General features: G+C 44.5%; 1 protein-coding gene across 1 annotated transcript in view; it reads left to right on the forward strand.

Annotated features, from left to right (window-relative positions):
- Nucleotides 1-501: 501 nt before the first annotated feature.
- Nucleotides 502-19,762, forward strand: part of ABHD2 (abhydrolase domain containing 2, acylglycerol lipase) — a 110,281-nt gene continuing 91,020 nt past the window's right edge. The window contains exon 1 of the mRNA XM_019945792.3: nucleotides 502-632. The gene's annotated coding sequence lies outside the window, so the exon portion shown is untranslated. The remainder of the gene's footprint in view (nucleotides 633-19,762) is intronic.

Consider the following 19,762-nt stretch of genomic DNA (forward strand, 5'->3'; position numbering starts at 1 on the left):
GACCCCAAATTTTGCCCCTGGTGTCCTGGACTACAGGTGAGTCCACCTGTCGGCCTGGAGCCATCAGACCCGGCAGCTGAACTACCAGTCAGCCTCCCTCCTCCCAACCCCAGACGACACCTTACATTACCCAATCGTCCAACCCAGCTTGCGGTCACAATTGCCTCCTCCCTCTTTGCAACCCGCCACAGTCAACATCAAACAACACCCCTCCAGTAGCCCTCCTCTCTTTTCCCTGCCCCCTCCGGGCTGGCTTTATCCTATAGTGTCTCGGCCAACGGGCTAAAGACGTGAAAAATAACCAATTGTCTTGGAGCTCTTCGCTAAGTGCTCCGCCTCCGCTCTGAGGAGCAGCTCCGTTGACCAATGGGCTACCCTCAGGGTACAATGGAAGTGCGGGGCTAGTAGAGCAGCGGCTGGGCGGCCCAATGAACGGGCGGGTTTCCGTGGCTAGGGGCGTGGCAGAAGCGGTCGTCAGGGGCGTGGCGGCAGTTGCTTGGGCGGGGCCGGTAGCGGCGGGAGCTGTACTGGCCAGGGGTTCCGGCTGCATTTCCATGAGCGCCGGCCGCAGCTGCTGAGCTGCGGGAACCTGACTGGGGGCGAACTGGGCCGCAGTAGTCAACCACAAGCAGGTAAAGCCACGGCGGAGCGAGCTCCGCTAAGCCGTGATTGAGCCCCCCGTCAGTCGGGCCAAACCCCTGAGCCCCGCGGTCCCTGTCGTGGCTCGGCCCATCGCGCCGCAGCCTGAGCGCCCCGGATCCTCGGGGGGCCTGTCACCTGTCGCCGCGGTGGTCCCCAAGGCCGGCGGGGAGGGAGGCAGCCTGGAACGCATCGGGTGGGATACGCCTTCCTGAAAGCCCTTTGTCCCCTTCAGCCTCCGATACCGAGGATGGGGACAACCCCGACTGCGGCCTCCCTACCGGCCATCCCTCCATCAGTGCGCACTCTTGGGACCTCTGGGGTCTGGGGAGGGGCTCTTCCAGCCTTGGTGATGGAGATCCGGGTTCGGCACCTGCAAGGAGAGGGCCGAGGGACCTGATTACAGCCCCGAATATCCGAGGGGCCTCTGCGTTTCTGGGTTCCAAGGGGGCACCCAGGAATGATGGGTTCAAGTTGTACGGAGGCAGCTTTTGACCCACTTGGAGGCACACTTATTTAGCTCGCCCACGTGCCAGGCACTGTTCTAGGCGCTTCGTGGTCTTTCCCCACAGTGAGAACTGTCCAGCAGCGCAGGCCCTGCTAGGCGAGGCAGCCAACACCGCGACCTTGGAAGTGACCAGGCAGAGGCCAGGTGACAGCCACCTGCCAGGGATGCTTAGAAGGGACTCGCAAGGGAGGACTGCATGACCCACCTGTAAGGCCCTTCTCCATTCACAGATGCACTCTGACCTTTAATGCCTACCTTGAGAAGAATACTGCTGGGGGCTCATTAGTTTGAAAGTGGGTGTTGAATTCATCCACAATGAACTTGTGGTCTCAACTCTCAAGAGTGGGTGTTAGCAAAGAGAACGGACCATACCAAGAAGATAAGGTTTCTTTAGCCATTATGAAACCCTTAATTTGAACTACTGTGGGCTGCGTGCGTCTTTTGGTCTTCCTGATTCCTCTCCTTTGGTTGCTTCACCTCCAGTGTGTCAGTTTCACCTGCATTCCAGTAACCAGATCCAAAGGCAGGCTCCAAAATCAGACTCCTGAGAGGTGCCTGGGTGGGACTGTAGGTTTGGCAGAGTTAATGTGATCTGGCCCAGAGCTTTTCGAGGGCCATTTTATTGCAACCACGCGAAGTAGAGTCCAAAAGAAAAACCATGCAGTACCCCTTTCACTACCCTCTGTCATTTGCCTGAATAGAGGCATAATAGAGGAATAATCTATTATTATTAGAGTAATATATATAATATATAATATATATATTATTATATAATAAGAGGAATAATCTTCTGAAGGTCAGGAGGCAGAGGAAGAACCTTAATAGCAAGTTTGCTGCTTGTTTTAGGATGAATTAACCTTTGAATAACCCTTCAGAAAGCAGACCTGTCCATATACTGCTGATTGTCGCATGAACTTGCGGCATTTTAGAGCTGAAGACACCTTAGGTAGAGCTTGTCTAATCTGTCTTCTCAATGCACAGGTGAGTGAGGAAACGAAGGCCTGGGGAGGTCACAGGACTGACTGGTCATCACAGAACTATGATCTGTTGACCCTGGATCTAGCCAGTGCATGACTTGTATTTCACTCCTAGACTACTTATCTCGCTCTCTGTGTTGAAATTCTAGGGGAGTCTAGAGAGGTTAAGAGCACAGATCTTGGGGTCAGAGTGTCTGGATTTGAATCCTAGCCCTGCTTCTTACTAGCTGTAACCTTGGGAAAGTTACTTAACCTCTCTGTGCCTCTGTTTGTTCACCTATGAAACAGGAATAATAAGGTACTTAGATTAGAAGGTTGTTTTGAAGATTACTATATCTGAGGCATTTAGAACAGTGCGTGGCACACAGTAAGCACTATAGATTTGCCAAATACGATCTTCTGTTGCCTTTTTATACAGCTTTTCTTCATACCTACCACCCAGTATTTTCTATCAGGAGCTAATTTTTTCCCCTGCTTCCTCTCCCCCAGTTCATTAAATATATTTCAGATTTCATTGTATTTAGCACATATGACTGTGGGGTTTTCCAAGTCACGTCGCATTTCATTTCTTATTTTTGTCTTTTATTGAATCAGGTAATTCATTTTCTCTGTTAGTCCTCTCGTTGTAATTACACTCTTCTTAGACTCCAAATCTGATTCTCTTTAAAAGGGGGGTGGGGGAAATCCCTCAAAATGATAAACCAAGTCCCTGATGATACCAATCTCCATGGCATCCTTCCAAATATCTATTCCCTCTGTTTGGCCCTATTTCCCAGTTGTCAGTGTGCTGCAGCGTGATTATAAATGGGTGAACATTTTTAGATGAAGATTTCATGAGCCACTGTATTAAGTGCTTTTCGGAAGTTCAGGGATCGTGTGTCAAATGCATTGAAGTAAGTTACTTAGTCATTGGAGCAGGGGGTGCACCAGCAACGCCTGCCTTGCCTGGCAGAAACACAAATGTATGACTGATTCTTGCTGGTAATCTAGCTCTTTCACTAATTTTACTGCATTTTTCCTGTTCTTTTCTTGAGCTTGAAATAAACCAGATGGGACATGAAGCGGAACGGTCTTTTCTCTCGTTCTAGTTGGGGAAATTCCCTTTCTTTTCTACTTTCACCTTCATTCTCTTTATCACCTTCACGGTTCTGATAAATATCTACTCTCAGTCCGCCATCCAATTCTCTTTTAATCAGAAGATACCTGTCACCTTTATTTCTTGCAGGAATCCGGTCACTTTGGGTTTTCCCTTCTCTGTTTTTACATGTTTTCTAGAATGAAGCAAACTATTTATCGATTGGCACCTTCCTAAGGGTTGATTCTGAGTTTGGATTTTTTGTTTAGGACATTCTGGAACTCAGCCATCTTAGAATAATTGTTTTAGTTTCTTTGTGTATTAATAAGGGCCCCTTTCTCTCACTCTCTTGTTCTCTTTTCTCATAACGTCTTGGTGAAAGGCTTCTTATTTGCTGTTATTCCTTACTTCTTCCACTTCTGCCTTCCTCCTGGGAATCTCTGGCAGGGCCCACGAAGAGTGTAGTGGTTCCCCGCTGCCCTTGTTCCAAGCTCCTGTCCAGAGCACGAACTAATTTCTTTGGTCCTATGGAAGACTGGGGTGAAGTCTGCCTTGTTCTTTGCCTAAAACCTGGCTCTTTGAAAAGCCCTAGGAGAGAGAGTCTTCCAATATAATGGAATTCACGTGGCAGAATTTCTGCTCTAACCTACTGCTTAGTTTTCCGGTTTTCATTGCAGGGTGAGTTTTGAGTACTCTTTGACCAATTTAAGAGCATAGGTGACTGGGGCAAGGGGTGTTTAAGCCTTCCTGTTTCATCTTGGGCTACGCTGTCCCTAGAGCAGAGCACAAGGAGTTCAGGCTGCCTCTTGATGTTCTCTGGCATTAGGATTTTATAGCAACTCTGCATGTTCCAACCTCTTTGGCCAGTGCGTGTTGTTTTTAACCCTCATGCTGCTATTTCTGCATTGATACCCTGCAGGTGCTGACATTATCTCCCTTCAGGATCATTTTCATATCTGCATGTTTGTTTTTGTGGTCTTGGTTCCAAGGCATCATGTTTTTGGATTAAACATTTTCTATTTATAAAATGACTGGTGTGGGCAGGCCACCAGACCTATTGTTACCCATGAAGCTTGCGCACTGGACCCAGTTGGGTGCAGGGCTTGTGACCCAAGGACCCATTTTCCGATCTTTTGCGATAGTTAAGTAGCAGACAGGTAAAGAGCTTATTAGAGAATTGGAACACTGATACCCTTGGGTTTGCCTGGTTTCTGATTTTCTTTTGTTGTCTTTGAATGGAGCTTCATTAAGTTCAACAAACTGAGCATCTGGTGTGTGCCAGGAAGACAGCTGTCCAGATTAACAAGGGTGTTTGGTTTGCTGCAGAAAGACTATTTTGTTTTTATTTTACATTTTAAAATTTTCAGTGTTTTTAATTTTAAAAATTGTTTTAACAGGTAATGCATTTACATGATGAAAGAAAATATTCGAAAGGCGCAAAAGTGAAGTAGTAAATACATCTCTGTCCACCCCAGACTCCTACCACCTAGTTTTATTCCTTAGAGGCACCAGCGTTACTGATTTCTTCATCCTCCAGAGGTGTTCCAGGCACAGCCGAGATATTTCATAACATCTATTAGCAAATCCATTATGATTATCTTTCCCTTTAACACAAATGGTAGCAAACGATACATGCTATTTGGAACCTTGCCTTCTTTCACTTAGTGTTTCTTCGCAGTATGAAAAGAGCTTCAGCCTCATTTTTTACGAAGGTGATCTATTTTAGATATTCGATTCTGTTTCTAAGGCTGCTAAGAACCAGTCTTATTTAGGCAACAGCTTCACATGGAGATCCTAAAGCATTTTGTGGATTATTTGGGGGCAAATATTTTTCTTCTCTGTCCTGCAGCTCTGAGCCTGAGAAGAGGCCGCGTGAGGGGGAGGGCCTCTCCTGAAGGTCATCCTATGAGGGGAGAGCGTGGACATTACAAAATGAGGAGCACTGGCCCTCAGGCTCTTCACCTGCCCTCTGGGCAGAATGTGCTGGAATTGCCTGGGAAAGCTTGCTATGCTTTCTCTGGTCTCCAGTGAAAGCTCCTGGCCTTCCTGATACACCTTTCAGCATCTCTACCACGTCGAATCCTGTCTCCTGCACCCCAGCCCCGGCTCTGTTTGTTCTCGCCCTTGGGCATCAGAGAGGAACCCTGCCCTTCATGACGGGACTTCCTGTCTGGAAAGCTTTGTTAAGGGCCCCACCCCTTCCTTTTTCTCACCCCATGAAAAACCAGCTCTCACACCTGTGCCTCTGTGAAGCATTTTTCCCAAACAACATTTGGGAATATGATATTTGTTGCTCTCCTTAGGAGTGTTTCCCATTCTCCATATCACTTGACCAAGGTCTCTGAGCCTCACATGACCTTGCTAAGCTTTTGCTGATCACTATTCTAAGAAGAGAATTTAGGGGGCCTTCACATTTGAATTTTCTGTGGCTGCCCTTATGTTTTGGATAACCACGCTGGTTTAAACATGGTCTCATGGTCTTCTGTGGCTCCCAGTGGTTGCCTGTTGCTTTGTTTCTCACTTTTATTTAAAATGTGTCTTGGGACTTCCCTGCTGGTCTAGTGGCTAAGGCTCTGTGCTCCCAATGCAGGGGACCCAGGTTCAATCCCTGGTCGGGGAACTAGAGCCCGCATGCCGCAACTAAGAGTTCATATGCCGCAACTAAAGATACCGCATGCCGCAACTAAAGATACCGCATGCCACAACTAAGACCCGATGCAGCCAAATAAAATATAAATAAATATTAAAAAAATAAATAGAACACAATCCTCCTGGGAATAAGCTATAAAAAAAATGTGCCTTAATCTTCATCTTGTTTTTATTTCCCTCCCAATCTAATTTAGAGTGTTGAATTGCATTGAATCTTTATGGTGTTAGTCAGCCAGTCTATTGAGAGTAATTACTTTCTGATCTTTGCTCCTTGCTGGGTGTCCACGTCATCAATCAGTTGTACCACAGATGCTGTGTTATGTAATATGAGGAGAGGGAGGTGATGTTATCAGTCAGCCTCTTCCCAGTCCGTCTGGGGTAGAAGAGATAGAAGCTTTGAAAAATCTGCCCCATTTCTGCAGAGTCACTCCAGGCATGTATTTGTGTACTGTTTACTAAGTCATGTCAATGAGAGCAGTAGAAAACAAATCAGCAAGTCCAACATAGGATTGCCAAATTTTAAGTTTTTCAAGTAAGGCATTAAAAAAGCCCTGTCATCTCCCATCATCGCCATCATTTAAGAAAAGACTTTTTAACCCCAAAAATGTGGGAAGGTCCGTATCCGAGGATAAAGAACAGCCTTCTAAACAGAACATATTTAGATTGATAAAAAGGTCGAGCTCATGGAAATCGAATTGTGGCGTTTGAGTGGGTCTGAGGTAGAGGATTCTATTCAAGGAGGGTTCCACTTTTCAGTTTCCTTAAACAGTGCCAGCTGTTCTTTTGCTGAGAAACCAGGCCATTCACTTAGCCAGCTAACCTAGCCATGGCATCATTTGATGTGGTTTTGTGCCCAGTGTTTTTTTTTTAGATGGTATGGACCACACAATGTTGATGTGCAGTTGTAGCATCTTAGATTGATGTGAGCTGTTGGTGGGAGTTGTTCTCAGACTCAGCAGGGGCTGGATGTGTTCATGTCTAAAGTGCTATGTTGGGACTTCCCTGGTGGTCCGGCGGTTAGGGCTCCGCGCTTTCGCTGCCGAGGGCCTGGGTTCGATCCCCGGTCGCGGAACTAAGATTCTACAAGCCACGTGGCGTGGCCAAAAAAAAAGGTACTAAAAAAACCACAATAATATAGTGCCCTGTTGTAGTTGTTAACAATGAGGAGTGAGGGAAATTGGGGTGGGACCTCCACAACTTGGAATGAGGCCATTTGATGCGATGGGTTTACACATCAGGCTTTTGAAGCGTCTGCTTACACTCCTTAAGTTCTTGATGTAATGTGTCAGGTGGTGGCTCCCGTTGTTTCTGAGATATAATGTGACTTATCACCTGAGTCCCCATGGCACCTTTTGCTCTCCTCCAGCAAAAGTAAGTACCACGACATTCCTTCTGTGTTATGGGTATTTCCCAGTCCAAGGCCAAGAGTATATTCTTGAGTTTCTTTGAGTTCTCCTTAAATTCAGAACACTCAGACTTTTAGGTTTCATGTTAATGATAACTGGAAATATTTTAAAAGCATGTCCTGGATCACGGGGATGACCTAATTATATCCAGGTCCAGGCACACACCACCTCAGTGCCCCTTAGGTGTGTGTGAATTTCTGATGAGTTAGAACCAGGCTAACCTGCTATGAGAAAAATACAGAGATGGACTTAGCGTGAAGAAGAGGAGCTAGCATCAGGTGAAGCCAAGTGTGCAAAGGAAGGCTGAAACGGGGGTCCCAGCAGAGGAAAGGGGTGCGAGAACAGTCACCACACTGCGCCTGGTACTCATACAACCTGCCCAGGAGCGGGTGGGAGCACCTGACGTTGTCTTGGGGATTTCAGGTCTGAGAAATGGCATCAGCCTCATTACGTTAGTGTAGTTAACCTGAATTATACTGTTTGGGTAATTGTATTTGTATTTATTTGTACATTCGTTTTAGTCTCCATAATTGTAAAAGTGCTAAGAAAACTTTATGTCTGGTTTTATGTTCGTACATTTTAAGAAATAATATAAGAAATAATAATCGAATAAAAGTAATTCAATTTAAATTTAAGATTTGAATAAAAAGTCCCCAGAGGATCCGGCGGGACCGTTTTTTTCCTGTAGAGGGGGCCAACTAGCACCTGAGTTTGAAAGACCCCAGCATAGGAATCTAACCTCATGACTGAGGTTTCCAGTCATGTTTGTGTCATGCATGGCTCCTTTCCATGTGTTGAACACTTTAGAAATATTCATTGAGTCGAAATGAAGAGTTAGTTTGCATCATTGCCGTGCCGCCTGAATGAGATCCTGTTTGTATGTGCAGTCCACACTAAGTGTCCGTCCCAGTGGAGGGGAGCCCTCCAAAAGTAATGTCTTTGATTCTTTTTGTTTAATTTTGGAGTTAGTGATAAAGTTTTCTTATTGATATTTACATGACCCACACACTTACCAGGAGGGCCATACCTGGGAGCAGCCTGAAGCTTATTCACCACAAGTAACTCATCAGCCCAGGGACAGTGGAGATTTGACCATAACTGAAAGCCAGGTGTGAACTTGAAGCTCAGTGACTACTGAGACTGTTTGTACTGTGGCTAAATAATCATTCATTCACTTATTAGCTTTTATTATGGGATTTTAAAGGTATACAGAAGTAGAGAGAATCATATAGGGAACTCCCGAGTACCCAACACCACTGTTTCCTCTTTACCAGCCACTGCCCCAGCTCACATCAATTTTGAATAAATCCCAAATATCATACAGTTGTATCTATATGTATTTCTGTGATATCTCTTAGAGATAGGGATTCCTTTATTAAACCTAACTACAGTACTATTATTACTCTTTAAAAAGTTAACAGTAATTCTTTAATATCATCAGCTATCTAGTCATCGTTCAAATTTCTAAGTGTCTAAAAATGTCAGAAGTACTTTTCTTCAGTTTAACATTTTTGAATCAGGATTCAACTAAGGTTCACACACTGTGGTTGGTGGCTCTGCCATTTATGTCCCTTTTAAACTACAAGTCCATTTCCTTTTCTTTTTTTCCCGGCAGTTTTTTGGAGAAACTGGGTCATTTGCCCTGTAGACATATTTATTTATTTATTTTTGAACAGGTAATACACTCACACAGTATAAGAGTCAAAAGCTATGACATAGTAAACAGTAAAAAAAAAACCTCCCCCAAAGCAATGAATGTCACTAGTATCTTATATATTCTTTCAGAGGTATTTTATGCATATCGCAGCAAATGTATGTATATCTCTATCCTGTATCTTTCTTTTTTCTATAACTGGCCACATATTGTGCTTGTTGTTCTGTTCCTTGCTTTGTTCGCTTAACATGGAATGATGGATTTTAGCAAATCTCTATATGTATTGTTTGGCATCCTATTAACTTTTCTCAAGTATCCAATTATGACATTACTGCTTTTGAAAAATTGAGGGAAGCACAATCATTCCCAGGATGATGTGATTGCACTGGAATCTTTCAACATTTATTGAGCCCTCTCTCTGCTGGGCCTCTGCCATCCAGGCTCTCCCCTGAAGCCTGGACACCCTCTGCCCCACCGTTGGCCCATACTTAGCCCAGAGGTGGTTGTCCATAAATGTTTGCTGAGCTCCCAGCCCCTCACAGCTAGCTAGCTCCCTGTGTGGCCTGGAATGTATTCACACCGTAGACTTAGCTTCTCAGATTCCATATACCCTGGCTACAATTCCCTTCTGTATTCCAATCAGATAAATAAAGTGCTCACTCACTCTTGTCAATGACATTGAAAAATGTGCCCTTCTAAATAGTAAGATGATAGAAAATGCCAAGGAGATTATAGCCAAGGATATTTTTCCCAATTTAGAAAATACAGACCATTTCTCTCTGTCTATCATTAATATCACCCATCAGTCTATTTATTGACTCCCCGTAGAAAGCTGGATGTTACACTGAAATTGCAAGAGAAATCTTGACTTTGCCACCAAAGAGTTTATGAGAGGAATGCAAATTTCTTTAAGGCTCTCTTTGGATGGGAGAGGACTTGCAGAGCGTCTGTCAATGGGGCAAAAGGTATCAGGATCCATCCAGCTGTGTGACAGGTGCCTTGTTTCTCTGTATTCCTAGAGCCTTTTCTAGACCTGGCCCAGGGTGGGTCTCCAGGCCTCAGACTCCTCCATGGCATTAATAATAACTCACAGAACTGTCATAAGTACCAAATGAGGTAATGTCTAAGGGCATACTTTGTAAACAGTAAATTACAGATTGGTTTCCATGTCAACACCAATGCACTTTGTGACATGTTTCTTTTTTTTTTTCTTTTGGCTGCATTCGGTCTTCGTTGCTGCGTGTGGGCTTTCTCTAATTGTGGCGAGTGGGGGCCACTCTTCATAGCAGTGCACGGGCTTCTCATTGTGGTGGCTTCTCTTGTTGCAGAGCACAGGCTCTAGGCACATGGGCTCAGTAGTTGCGGCGCATGGCTTAGTTGCTCCGTCACACGGGATTGGACCAGGGCTCGAACCCGTGTTCCCTGCATTGGCAGGTGGATTCTTCACCACTGTGCCACCAGGGAAGCCATTGTGACATGTTTGAGGAATTACTGAGGTCATGTATTTAAATCACAAGCCTGTGATAAACTGTTGAGCTACACAAGTAGGAATTTTATTTTTGTCTAGTTCTGCTCCTTCCTTTTGAAAATATGGTGACTTGTTAGTTGGCATTAGCCAGAGAGCACTTACTGGTTCCCAAGATGAGGGTTTGACCCCTAACCTGTGGTTCACAGACTTAATATTTTCTCTGGGGGGCTGATAGATAAGCTAATGGTCTGGAATGGATGCAGGAACTTGTAGTACATCCGTGATCTACTCATCACCTGCAGAAGATGGTTAAATTGGGGTTGGTAGTGATCGCTCATAGGCAAGTCCAGGAGCTGGACTAACTGGGCTTGAAGACACAGACTTTGGTCTCTGCCCTGGGACCCTCCAGCCCTGTTGGATAAAGTGAGCCCCTCTTCTGCCATGTCTGGTGGACACACCATTGCCAAAGATTGTGTTTGCATTTAAAATTTTCATTTTAATAATAAGGCACTCTTTATCATCCCCGTTTTAATAGGTAAGGAAACTGAGGTGCAAAGAGGTTAAGAAATTTGCCCAAAGTCATACAACCAGTAAGTGGTAGAGTTGTGATTCAGGCCAGACCTATCTGTCCCCAAAGCCCATCACCCTACTGTGAGTGGCCTTACTACCCCACCATCCGTGCACACCCACAGGAAGCTTCTCAATGAGGTAGAAATCTTTGTAACAAGACTTGTTCTGACCTATTTACATAAACCTGTTTCAGATACCACAGATATTTAAGGAAGGATTTTCCCATTTTTCTTAGATATTAAAAAGGATCCCTATTTTTTAATTTCCACTAACCTCTCAATCTAGGTTAACCTTAGGATTAATTGTACTCAAATTTATATTTTCTGGATCAGATAAGCTCACATCAGTTGGAAAATGCCATAGACAGTTTTGTTGCACTGGATGTTTTGGAGTGAAAAGCACAAATCATGAGTCTTCTAATGGTATTTCAGTATTTATCTGAATGCCAACAGTCAATGGATAGTTTTCTGCCTACCTTCTCTTTGGGCATTTTTCCTTCCTTCTGCCACATAGAACAGCCTGTTTTTGCTTTGAATTCTCTTTCTTTCTTTATTGGTGAGCAGTTTCTGAAGTAGATTTATAACTCTGTGAAACTTTAGATAAACAGGGGAAAAGGTGAAAAGAAATATGGCATTGGACGTGAGCTTCTCTGAGTGATGAAAAGTGGAAAACTTTCACTTCGGTGGATAATTATTTGCCTGAACTTCAAAATGTTCTTTAAAATATCCAAAAGCTACTGACAGCCCAGGTCACACTGAGCTTCTTCTCTTGACCCACGGTAGTATGGCAGTTACTCATAATGGCCCTTACCTCTCAGCCTAATGTAATAATTTCCTCATGAGAAAATTCTGCTCAAGGGATCAGAATGGTGATGCGTTGGGCCTTTCCCACAGGCTCAGTCAATCAATAAATATTTACAGAGTGCCCACCCATGCTCCACACCCTAAATTTAAACTAGTATACAATTTTACACTGAGGATTGAATTAGCAGGGCATAGACCGGAATCCCCAACAGAGATCAAAGGGATATGAATCATCACTTTTATGTGGAAATGAAGCTTGCTGATTTTCTAGTTATGAAAGAGTATTTGCAAAATGTGAAGGGAGGAAACAGGATGATTTTCAGGCTCTGGAGGGGATGGCCCTCAAATGAAGACTCCTGTATAGTTGAGCAGATTGTATGAAAACTACTTAGCTGTCATGGCGGCTTGGGGTGATTTTCACGTGGTGAATGACAATGTTTGTCCAACACCCCACGGGTCAGGTTACACACAGACAAACAAAGCCTTCTCACACTTACGAGGCCCATCAGTCGCCCACTGGGCCAGCACAGTAGGCTCTACCAAGGTGCCATCTTCCAGGTTGATGTCTGGAATTCCCCCGGGAGTAAAAACCCTGAAGCTTCTTCCACAGTGACTCACTCCCACTGCTCCCAAACCTGTCCCTCTTGCCCTGCCTGCCACTCTCCTGGCTGCCCAGCATCCTTGGCTGGCCTGTGAGGCTAGCTTGAGGTCTGCACCCACCCCTCCTTTTTCTCTTCTTCTGTTCCATCCCTTCCCATGGTTCTCCAGCTATCTGAGCCCATCTCATTCTTTCTGCCTCCTTTGTTTGAATTCCTCTAGTATTTATAGTTGGAACTTCAGGATTTCATTCTGAATTATACATGGATTTGCACTGTTTGCTAATTATTTCCTGGATGCCATGTATTATACTTCTTTCATAGTCCCCACAGAGCTTAGAATGAAGCTGGTGTCTTTGGTACCCGTGGGGAGCAGGGTGGAATGTCAGAAGCAGGATGTAGTTTTGCAAATATCTCCCCCAGTGGTATTAACACACTTTTTTGCAGGGGGAGGTCTATCCTTTTCTTTTACAAACCACTGCTTTATCCATGAGGGTGCTCCAACTTATACAGGTAAATCAATTTGGGGGAAATGGGATCACTTTCCTGATGATGGAGAAGCATTTCCTTCCTTTCCAAGGAAATCTTCCTTGATGGCTAGTTCCTTGCCTCCCAAGAAACGTGATTGGCATCACATATGCGTGGGGAAAGCCTGGCAGAGGAAGACCTCCTGTACAGTGAGCTCGTGGCTGAGTCTCTGCTCCATACGCGGCTCACCTGCCTTGAGCAGAGGTGGAGATGGACTCAGAGAAAATGCCTGCCTGATACAGGCAAAATTTAGACAAAAACCAAAGGAGGAAGGCTGCTGGGCAACTAGGAGTAATGGTGGGGACTTGCCCTCAGGCTTTAAAGTAAGCCAAGAAAGCTCGCTTCCAAAGTGGGAGGACAGGGGGAAAGGCCCAGAACAGCAGTGGGATGTTTGCGCTGGATGGACCAGGAGACAAGAACTTTCGAGGGTGTGAACCTAATTCTGTCTCTTTACTTGGAAAAGCCATCTATTTAGTTAAGACCCCAAAATATATCAACCCAGAGGGCTGCCCTTTCTATCTCAGAGCCTTTGAATTTTTATTTTTCTAGATTTTCAGTGTCCTCAGTAGAAGGGTCTGATGAAGTCCAGCTCAAGACTGCCTGGGGACCAATTCCCATGTCCTTCATGTGTTGAAAATTCCCTAGCTGTTTCTTTAAAACTGACATTTTTATAATCTTGAAATATGTAATAAGGCAGTTTTCCTCTAAAACGCTCAAAGCATTTTGCAAACCTCATCTTGAGAGTATGGGTATTTTATAATTATAAAGAGGTTTTTTTTACCTACAAAATTTCATCAGCTTCTTTCCCTCAATAGTCTGTAAGGTAACCTCCCCTACCCCGTTTTATAGAAAAAAAGGAAACTTTCACAAAATTTAGGTAGTTCATCCAAGGTCACTTGGCACAACCTAAGCTCAAACACAAGTCCTCTGACTCTAAAACCTTTGTCATTTGAACCTGATTAAAAAATGGGCAGAGGCCCTGAATAGACGTTTTTCCCAAAGAAGACCTACAGATGGCCAACAGGCACATGAAAAGATGCTCAACATTGCTTATCATCAGAGAAATGCAAATCACAATGACAATGAGCTACCACTTCACACCTGTCAGAATGGCTGTGATCAAAAAGAGAACACATAACAAATGCTGGAGAGGGTGTGGAGAAAAGGGAGCCCTCGTGCACTGTTGGTGGGAATGTAAATTGGTACAGCCACTATGGAGAACAGTATGGAGGTTCCTCATTATTATAAAATTATGAATAGAACTACCATGTAATCCAGCAGTTCCATTCCTGGGTATATATCCAAGGAAAAAAAAAACACTAATTAGAAAAGATAAATACACCCCTATGTTCATTGCAGCACTATTTACAACTGCCAAGATATGGAAGCAACCTAAGTGCCCACCTAGAGATGAATGGATAAATAAGATGTAGTGTATATATCTATCTATCTATATATATATATATACTATATATAATATGGAATATTACTCAACCATAATAAAGAATGAAATCTTGCCATTTGCAACAGCATGGATGGACCCAGAGGGTATTATGCTAAGTGAAATAAGTCAGACAAAGACAAATACTGTATGATTTCACTTATTTGTGGAATCTAAAAATACAAAACATAAGAAAAATGAGCAAACATAAAACAGAAACAAAGTTAGATACAGAGAACAAACATGTGGTTGCTAGAGGGTGGAAAAAATAGGTGAGGGAGATTATAAGAGTACAAACTTCCAGTTGCAAAATAAATGAGTCACCCGTATGAAATGTACAATGTGGGGAATATAGTCAATAACTATGTAATATCCTTGTATGGTGACATAGTATAACTAGACTTGTGGTGATCATTTTGAAAAGTATGGAAATATTGAATCACTGTGCTGTGTAACAGGAACTAACATAGTGTTGTAGGTCAATTTTACTTCAAAAACGGACAGACAAACAAACTTAGAAAAAGAGATCAGATTTGTGGTTACCAGAGGCAGGGGGTGAGAGGAGGGGAAATTGGATGAAGGTGGGCAAAAGGTACAAACTTCGTTATAAGATAAAAAAGTACTAGGGTTGTAATGTACAACATGATAAATATAATGAACACTGCTGTCTGTTATTTATGAAAGTTGTTGAGAGAGTAAATTCTGAGTTCTCATCACAAGGAAAAAGATTTTTTTTTCTATTTCTTTAATTTTGTATCTGTGTGAGGTGATGGATGTTCACTAAACTTATGTGATAAATTTCATGATGTAAGTCAAATCATTAGGCTGTACACCTTAAACTTATACAGTGCTGTATGTCAAATACATCTCAATAAAACTGGAAGAGAAAAATATAATCTTTGTCATTTGATTATAGCACACAGGCCCTTAGGGTAAGTTTCCAAATCCCCAGAGAGGGCAAGTGATGTGCCCAGAGCTACAGAGCACAGCATACTCAGAGGGGAGAATAATTCCAGATACCATTGGAAGCAAGTTGTATGGAGACACAAATGGGATTCCCTCCCTCTTCTGACATCCAGAATCCAGCACGTCTGGGTCCTTCCACTTGGGTTGTGACCTAGAAGTTGGGGACGAGGCTCTGTCTAGCTCTCAGAATCGGCAGGACTGATGGCAGAGGCTGGGTAGGGGCTCCCTGGAGGCCCAGTACTGGGGCTGGCTTGTTCAGCCCCAGAAGGGTGACTATCTCGCATTAATATCGTGTCCTTCATTTTTAGCCTAAGGGTGTGAGTGTGAATCAGTCCTTCATATGTATCTGTATTTAGCTGGTAGAGTTTGTCTTCTAGGACTTGGGCACTTGTCACAGTGGAATCCGTGTGACCTTTAAGCTTACTACTCCAAGCTAGTAGGAGATACTCTTTCTAGTCACAGTGCCCGAGGTATATAAAACAGAAATAAAGCATGCCTTAAAATGCCATGCACGCTGCATACCCTTGCCCCTAGAACCTTCTCTCAGTCTCGGAAGGACAGGAAGCCCAGAACCTTTCCTGCTTTCTAGACTGAGCCCTGAGGGGAGCTACTGTTCTCACTACTGGCAAAATTCATCATCAGAGAGCCCAGAACTGAGAGAGGCGGGGAGGTGGAGGAGATCAGCCCTGCCCCTGGCCTTGCGAGTGGGCAGGAGTGTCTCTCCCTAGGGGAGGGGCGAGGGGCTTGACCTGTGGGTCTGGTCTCCTCACAGATATACTTCTTGCTGCCTGTGCAGTGAAAAGCAAGTGTCAGGATTATAAAGGGCTGCCCTTGGTAATGCTCACATTACAGCTTCCAGCGGCACTGTGCGCCATTCTGGGTCTGGGGCCCTTGGGACACCCCAGAATGCTCAGGAATGGGGACTGCTGATTATTTTTATTTTCTCATTAACTGAAGGTAGCTGTAAGTGCTTTGTTTTGCAGCTCTAGGTGAAACTTTCTTCTCTGTTTTAGTGAGTTCCATGGGGTCAATGATTTTTAGCCAAGGGCCGTGCCTCCCACCCCATCCCCAATTTCCTCCTTCTGGAAGCTTTTTTGCTGGTGAGATTCCAGCACATGCCCCAGAAAGTTTCTTCTGTGGAATAAATCTGGAGATTCTCTTCTCTTCAGCTGTATCTATCTCTTAAAAATTCCAGTAAACCGGGCACTTGAGTTTGTTGGGTTCAGGCAAACTGGGATTTTCTTTTGATATTACAGATTTTAATTGCAGTGTATGGTTTTTTAAATTTATTTATTCATTTTTGGCTGCATTGGGCCTTTGTTGCTGCACGTGGGCTTTCTGTAGTTCCAGCGAGCAGGGGCACTCTTTGCTGCAGTGCGCAGGCTTCTCATTGCGATGGCTTCTCTTGTTGCGGAGCATGGGCTCTAGGCGTGCGGGCTTCAGTAGTTTTGGCTCACAGGCTCAGTAGTTGTGGCTTGCAGGCTGTAGAGCACAGGCTCAGTAGTTGTGGCGCATGGGCTTAGATGCTCCACAGCATGTGGCATCTTCCTGGACCAGGGTTCAAACCCGTGTCCCCTGCATTGCCAGGCTGATTCTTAACCACTGCGCCACGAAGGAAGCCCTAATTGCAGTATATGTTTTTTAATACAATGTTAGAATTATCAAATCTCTCCATTAAAATGCCTGTCCTATTAGAAAATTCTCTCATCTCCATAGAGGAAACACCTAGCTTAGGATTTTTGGTTTGTTCTCAGGTGTGCATTGAATGGTTTCTTGATGGTAGAGAAAGCAATTTTGCTTGTGATTTTACTAAGTGTTTTTACCCATTGTCCTCCACTTGAAAGTACTACTCTTTGAGCAAGACTATTTGCTAATGAGAGAGGCCAGCTGCCTTTCAGTAATTTAGTAAATGCATGTAAAAGTGCCCAATTAAATGTGCATGCTTAACTGGTGACTCAGTCTCCAGCTATTTTTAATTTAGTGACTTTGTGAAAGTTGTGGGTTAGTAGCCATTCCTGATATGTAAACAGGAGGTTCACATTTTCTCTCATAGGGTAACTTTCCTCTTACTAGAAACTTGTAGGACATTTTCTGAAATTTCAGCAGGATGAATGTGTGGCCTTATGACTTTGTGGAAGAATATGGTTAAATAAAACTATTATCGCATGAGTGAGTTTGCACAAAAAGGCAATTTCAAGCTCTTAAATTTGAATGCAACTGAGAGTGAGGTTAACCTAAATGTATTTAATTATCTGTAAATTCTCTTCTCTTTACCAAATTGTGTGTGACTTAGGACATTCCCTTCACCGCATAGGACCTGATTTGTAAGGGATGTGGGACTAGATCTTGCTTTCAGTCTCCCTGCCACCACCCACATCCCAGTGTCATAACCTGGTCCCAGGCCCCCAGGGCTGCTCCCTGGTTTGATCTGCTGAAGGAAAGGGTCTGGGTACTTGATGCTTAATGTTCAAAAATTAATTAATTAATCAATCAATCAGTGTCTCTTGGCATCTCTGGAAAACAGGGTTTTGGCCCCGTCGTTGCCAGGGCTCTCCATCATTTGGGGCTTGAGGTAGTGGCGGTGGTGAGAAGGGGAATTTCAAAACCCAGTTACCCTGAAGACTCAGCCAACAGGACTATCCCTGGGAGAAGGACACGCAGGACTAGAACAGCCTGGCTGTGCTGAGAGGCGGTGCTGTGAGCTGCTGGCGGAGGTGCTCACCCAGGGAATCGAAATCTCCCTGTGAGATCAGAGTGGGGCCCAAAGCGGCCCAGGTTATCAAGGGTACGCAGGCCTGGGTAGACTAGGACATACCTCAGAACCTTCTGGCCGTGCCTCTGACTCTGTCCCAGCCCCGTGGCAGTGAGCACAAGTGCAGAGAAACAGCTCAGTGGGGGTGGTGGGGCTTTGTCCTAGCAGTCTGCTCTGGGCTTGTTTCTCCCCTTCTGTGGAGTTACTTTTTTCTGTGTGTGCAATAGCCCTGATTTCTTTAGTTAAATGGCAGATAAAGGGGTGAGAAACTGGCCCTTTTCCTCCCTGCTTTCTCCCCAAAGGTGTCATGTTGCCTACATTTCGGGTTAACTACTTTTATCTAAGTTGCCACCAAGAAGGCTGACAGATTGGGATGACGTGAGGTTTTGTCTGCTACACTACTCATAGGGCATTCTTGAGGAAGGAAGCCTGCCTGAGGCTTACTATGCTGGCGTAGGGTTTTATTTCAGGACATTGAAGAGGTTTGCTAGGAGAGTTGGGCCAGACACGAGTGGTTTTACCTGCAGGAAGGAGGTGCAGATGAAGGAACGGTCTCTCTGCGGGAAAGGAGGGGTCCCTTGGCAGAAGAGAGGTTGTGTGTATCGGAAGGAGGGGGTCCAGGCTGTGCACCGCCAGACCCCTTTCAGCACAGAAACGAGAACACACCTTGGAACTGTTAATGGACCTTGGTGATGAACACTTACTATCCAACAATTTATTAAGTCTAACACGGTTCCGCGTTAGAAGAATCAAGAGTGTGTCCTGGGATTAATTTTAAACTTGTTGGAGGAGACCCAAGCAGTGGATCCACTAGTTATTTCATTGTTGATGAGGCCTGTCAGCTGGGAAAAAAGTATCTTTTGTGGTAATTTCTGTCAGATTAGCGTTTACTTAGGCAAAATGGAGGAGAGTTTAATGGTGGGGATGGGATGGCTTATATTTGGGGGACGGACACTTACTGTATGTCAAGGATTGTTTTAAAATAATTTCTGTGTATTAACACCTTCAGTTTGCAGAGGAGGCCCAGAGGAGGTAAGAAACTTGCCCAAAGACAAACACCAGAACTGTCGGGGCCAGGATTTAACACGGGGTTACCTCACTCCAGGGCCTGAACCTAAACATAATCCTTTTCAACCTGATTGGAATTGGAAGAGAGAAATCCTTTAGGAGTTTGGTTTGGTTTTCCTTGAGGAGTATTTGCCATGGGACCCACGTATGTATTGAAGTTTGCTTGTCAGGTCCTTTGGGTGGCAAGGGAAAGAGGGCCCTCCCCTCCTAGCCCGTGATGTCTCCGTCTCTGGGCTCCCTCACTTTCCTATAACAGGAGAGGAAACGATGGTCCTGACAGCTGAATCACAGAGGCAAAGAGGCCAAGCTAGTAAACATTTGTGCACAGAATACAATTTGCCTTGTGTTAACAAGTAGCCTGGGAGTATCTTGTTGTTAGCTGATTATTGGTATGTATTGGTTGGAGTTTGTCTGGATAACTTCCGAAAGCATGTGGCAGAGGGTCTCTTCAGCCTCTGAAGAATAGGGGTGTGGAACAGCTGAGTCATGAGAGGTCATTTGGGCTTATTCTGTCACAGTTCTGGAGGCTAGACGTCTAAAATCAGGGGTCGGCAAGGTTCTCAGTGTCAGCCAGGTTCTTGAGGGCTCTGAGGAAAATCTGTTCCCTGTCTCTCTCCTAGCTTCTGGTGGTTGCTGGCAATCCTTGGTGTTCTTGGTTCAGA

Source organism: Tursiops truncatus, chromosome 2 (genome assembly GCF_011762595.2).
Source record: "Tursiops truncatus isolate mTurTru1 chromosome 2, mTurTru1.mat.Y, whole genome shotgun sequence".
NCBI lineage: Eukaryota > Metazoa > Chordata > Mammalia > Artiodactyla > Delphinidae > Tursiops > Tursiops truncatus.